This window comes from Eumetopias jubatus, unplaced genomic scaffold (assembly GCF_037043125.1).
Source record: "Eumetopias jubatus isolate StellerSeaLion01/CBP00866 unplaced genomic scaffold, mEumJub1_p1.0 scaffold_4, whole genome shotgun sequence".
NCBI lineage: Eukaryota > Metazoa > Chordata > Mammalia > Carnivora > Otariidae > Eumetopias > Eumetopias jubatus.
The window spans coordinates 20,702,811-20,708,810 of NW_028274810.1; positions in this window are offsets into that span (position 1 = coordinate 20,702,811).

Consider the following 6,000-nt stretch of genomic DNA (forward strand, 5'->3'; position numbering starts at 1 on the left):
AGACCAATACTCAGAGATGAGTGTTGATTGAAAAGGAATTTAAGCTTTATTCAGGAGGCTGGCCACCTGGGGAGAAGATAGACTCTTGTCCAAAAGCCAACTCCAAGTTTTCTGCCTAGTCAAGCCAGTTCTAAAGGCACCGGGCATTGTTAGTGAGGGGGCAGAGTGGCTTATAACATTTCCTCGTTCTGTGTAGATTTAGTAGTGCCTATTCAGTTTTCAGGGCTTGAAAGTTATGCAAGAGGTCTCATTCCTGTTCTGTGATGCACGAGGGCTTTCTATTCTCCTCCTAAGAAGAAATGTCAGATTTATAAGTATAGGAGCAGGGTTAGTAAATGAAGCACATGAAATTAAGAACACCTACTAAAGATCACCGTGCTAGTTATGAAGAGCAAGGTGGTCTCAAAGGCACATTTACCTTAAAGCCCTGTCACTATTTCCTATACACTGAATGTTCTTTACCAGAATCCACTTTTACTTTCTTCTAATCTCTGCTCCATCACCTTCTTGGTGTGAGACCTTTTCTGTCTGTGCTATTCACAATTGCATTCCTACCCTACACCCTGCTCTACTTTTTTGTTTTTCCATAATTTTTATCAAAAATCTTCTTATAATTATTTATTTTATTTCTTGTTTATTGAATATCTGTCCTTGCTGTAATGTGAGATCCACGGAGGTATGGATTTTTCCATTTTGTCCATGACTATATCCCAAGCATTTAGAACAGTGCTTAGCCCATAAGAGACACTAATAAACATTTTTTAAATAAATTAATGAGTGTGCAGTAATGATCTAAACACTTAGCGAAAAAGCGTTGTTCTTTTTTTGGTGGGAGATATGTGGATTTGCACAGTGCTTTGAAAAATTAATGTTACCAATCTATTAAAGTAAGATCAAGAATATTTCCACGTGTATTGATTTGAATGCCATTCCAATATTTTTATTGTTGAGCTTAGATCATAACTCAGCTTATTTTTTCCACAGCTGCATTTTTAATTAGTTTAAAAATATTTTGAGAAAGCTTATTTCTCATTTTAGTGACAATACATGTATGAATAAAATTTATAATGACCTGGGCATATTCTGTAAGATATATGGTATTAATTGCCTATGAACTATTTTATATGTTGCTCTCTTAAACACCAATACCAGGCCACCTATTAAGCAATCTATCAATATGCCACTTGGCTTCTATGCATCATCTTGCTTCCTTTTTATTGAAAATGTAAAGATTTTGAGGATCTTCACTATATTCCATAATGACTTTCTCATATGAAAATATGTAATTATAAGTACTAGGGTTAGGGATGTTTTTGCTGCTTCTGATAAGTATGGCATTAAAAATCCTATGACAATGTTGAATCATATGAGTAAACATAGTCTCCTTTGCACTGGTTGCTAAAAGGTCAGAGACAAATTTATGCCATGATGTGGACATTGGACTAACATAGCAACCTCTCTGATCCCAACATCATAATTCTTTGTTAGTATTCTTATCTTTTCTTGATTTTTCATTTATTCTTAAGATCTTGTAGATGTAAATGCATGTTTTAAGTGATATTAAGTGTTTAAAGGGATAAAAGAAGGACACAATTGACAATGAATTAAATGAAGAGTATCATTTCACCTAGCATTTTCCCCAGTAGCTACCTTCACACCTGACTGTATACAAGATGTTGTCTCTGGCAGACCCATTCGTCCCCAGCATTCCCCCACAGCTTCACTCAGGGACGATATGCAACCCCATGGGGTATGGCAATTATCATAAATCAGTCTATATAATTCTAAAAATGGTTAGAAAATTTGAAAATCCCAAAACGTGGCTACCAATTTATATAATTTCAAACCTATTACTGGTTATGTAGCTGGAATTCTAATTCAGTGGTTGAGTTAAAACTATATTCAGTAGTCCTAGTGCCTTAAGAGGCATGACTCTTCAATCATTTCATTTCCCACCCAGTCTTCTTATACTCTTTTATGGATGATATTTATTCAAGAAATAACTATTTAGCTACTATTAAAACCCTCCATCATTCTAAGCCATTTAGACACGAATTGGTCAAATCTTTAGTTCTCTAATTTTGTCTTCACTTCTGTTTTGACATTTTCCTTACAGATAATAATGCCTTGTTTTTTTATTCATTCTCCTTTTGCTGACTAGAACTGGTGAAATTAAATATCTGAAAGTCAGCAATGCTAAGGATTTTATGAACCCACAAGATACATTTTATTTTCCATTTTTGTAACTAAGATAGATTTTCACCCTGAGATTTAGATTGTATGACTCAGATAAAAGAAAACATTACCATTTTTAATAAAGAAAAGTGTGACCCCAAACCATAAATCATACTTATGGGCCTTAATTTACAAGGCCATCATCATTTTTCCTTCACTTTGAGAAAGCAGATTCAACAAAGAAGTTAAACATTATAGCTTACCATGTATTTATGAAGCGTTTATATACATTAAACTCTTGATAAGAAGAAGTACATGATAAATATTTTTAAAATCTAAACTTTTAAAAATGTCAAACCGCAGGTTAAATTGTTAATTAATTTTCTACTCAACCCATTACAAAATAATAACTATAATCTTTTATTCTGGGCATCTCCACTCAATTTTCTCTCGCCACATACCACATCAAAAATCTAATTACTCACTGGGTATCGGAAACCACTAGCTTCTCTAGAGAAAATGTTCAGATATGAATTCGCTTACTCCCTGGCCAAGACTCTCCTTACACTCTGATAGACAATGCATTTCTGGCATAGTGTCAAAATTTGTGCCTTGAGGTTGATTTGATCTAGCAATTTAGGACACACCTGTGCCCTAAACCCAGTGTTTCATTATTTCCCCATATCTGGCATTATTGTTTTATATTTCTATTCATCTCTCAACCCAAATATGAAAACCATCATAAACCCTTAGGCAATTCATTTGTTCCTCTTCAGTCCTTTAATAATGTTGAAGATGAACTTCTTTTTCAATACTCATGACCCCATATTTGTATTATATTTTTCATTAATATGTTTACTGAAAACTAATGGGATAGAGAGAATTTCTGTGAACTGGCCAAACAATGACAAATAAGACAAAAGGCCTATATAACTGACATAAGCACACTGACTTCAAATTCTTTATTTTTATTTACATCATCAAATTCTAAGTCTATCATGGACAGATATCATGGCTTACTATTCATTTTTCTATGTGTAGTATTAGCAAGTTGGTAGACATATAGAGTATAGAAGATATTTGGTAAATAAAGATATGTAGGACTGGTTGGGAAAATGAAGTAAGGAAGCTAGCTGAAATCATTTTACAGAAATTAATGTTATGGTAGACAACTTTACAATTGAGAGTATTTGAACAACCAAATATATAGTTGGAAGGGAAGAAAAGCCTGGTAATTTGGTCTACAACATAGGCATCTGTGATACTGCACAAATTAGCACAGGGTCTTCACAATTATTACATAAGAAAAAAAATCTAAAGTGTAGTTCTTAAGTATGAAACTGACTTAACTCTCACATTAAAAAAATTTTACTTCTCTGTAAGGTTTGATGTGAGATTGATGTTTGTCACTCTTACTTCTACTGCCACTGAACAGGGCTGTGCAACCCACAAGAGCATCAGTCTTCCAAATTAACTAGAAACAGTGTCACACAGAGGTTAAAATAGTCAAGAGGTTAACACACAGGTTAAAATAGTCAAGATCTCCATTTATGGGGGAAAGAGGGTTGAGCACCATCTCAGAATGGAATTCTCGTTGTTTATACTTTTTTTGGAGGGAGGTTAATTAGGATCTGATTTTTTTTTCTCCAAACCAATTCAGAAAATGAAAGCACTAAAATACCTATCGCATTATCTTTTGACTCGGGGAGCAACTCTTTAGCTTTAAATTTACCAAAGTTATTTTCAGTGTCTTTTGTCCAAAGAACCCTGAATTGATGAAGTACAACAGTAAGGAAAGTAGGTAATCAGATTTTTTTACAGATTATCTGAGGGAGGGAAAGACTCTATAGTAAATGATAAAAAACAGGTTCAAGCCAAAGTAGGACACAGATGTAAGAACGAGACAAGAGGCATCTAGACCAGATCAGATTAGAAGCTGTTCTGAGAAGAGAGATATTTAAATCAGAATTCTGCTGTGCACATTTTATACTTATTCATATAAAGTGTATAAAGTTGAACTGAAGGGGCTTCTACATATATAAATCCTCCTCCTATTGTGTTGATTCAGTACTTTCCAGTAATCACTTAGCTCTCTTCATAAAAATCTTGAGACACCCCCACAGATACTGGTGGAGATCAATGTCTAGATCAGCTTGGTGCTATTTAACTATCCTGGTCAATGTTCTTGTTTGTAAGGTGTCAATAACCAAGTACTCTATATTCTGACAGACTTTTGCATAGTGGCTGGATAAGTTACAGTATATGTTCTGAAAAAAACACATGTGAGAGAAAGGTCAAATTGAAGAAAGCTATCAGATTTAATGGGTGATTTGGTAATTTACTCTAAGAAAATAACATTTTGAAGGAACAAGACAGATCATTGAATAAACTGGGGGAAAATGAGTATCAAGCCTGGAATGCAAACTTGTGCAACATTGTGACCTTCAATCCCATTAAAAAAAAAAAAATCTATGCCTTGTCTTGTTTATTTCACTGTTCTCTACAATTATTTCTATCAACCCCAGAAAGTGTCTTTTGAATTAGATTTTAATAAAATTGCTTAAGTTGACAGCAGTTAATAGTTGAGGATGAAAAGATATAGTCACAATGTCTGTGCACAAACAATAATCTGACACTATTTTATTTTGCCTTGTAAATGTAATTAGAAATACAGGTGAAAGGCATACACTAAAGCAATTGATAAAACTGTATGTATTTGTTTCATGCAATTCTCGCCAGAGATGCCTATAAAACAAAGCTAAATAAATAAATAATATATAAATAAATAAAAGCATATATATACCAAAAATCTACTATATACAACTCTAAATTCCAAGCTTACAAACTGTGAGTAGAAGCTAAATGTCCATCCCTGCTTTTACACAAGCCTGACATATTGTGTCAGAATAGTTTGAAGAAACAAAGAGGTGAAATGTGCATAAGTGAATTTGATGGTGTGACAAAACTAAGAATACTCTACAGACCACTCGCTTCTTTATAGCATTTTGTGTAGATTCCATTCAGTGCATTGTTTTACAAGAATCTGTGTTTTAAACCTAAGCATAGCAAACAAAGTACACTCATTTGAAATTGAAGTAGAAATGAAAGAAAATTGTCCTCTTTCTGAACATTTCATCTCTGAGGGAGAGTTCATTTCATTCGATTATCCAGACTGAATAAATAAAAGAATAATTTGTTTCATTTAGGGGCGCCTGCGTGGCTCAGTTGGTTAAGCCACTGCCTTCGGCTCAGGTCATGATCCTGGAGTTGAGTCCCGCATCGGGCTCCCTGCTCAGCAGGGAGTCTGCTTCTCCCTCTGACTTGCCCCCTCTCATGTGCTCTCTCTCTCATTCTTTCTCTCAAATAAATAAACAAAATCTTTAAAAAAATAATTTGTTTCATTTAGAAATTATTTAACCCCCAAAATTGGAAAATTGGAAAAAAAACCTGTCAAATCTAATTTTGCACCATAAGCAAAATAAGAAAAGTTATAATCTTATTGTTATGAGTATTAAGTAAGGTATCTGAGGCATATAGCATATGTGGTCAACAAATGAGCTGTTGTCCAATTAATCCATAATATAGAAAACAAACACTATTTTATTGTGATTAAACGAAAGCTTAGAAACATATCTAAACTAATTGAATTGGACCTTTTTGACGTACTTACTGAGTATCCATAGTATTTCAGCCATTAATCATGACATAGAAAACTTCAAAACTTTAAAGATAATTCTAATCTATGAATGAAGTGAATTCTTTGTTATGTGGTATTTAGCTGTATGTGTAGTAAAAAATGCTTACAATTTTACAAGTACATCTCAC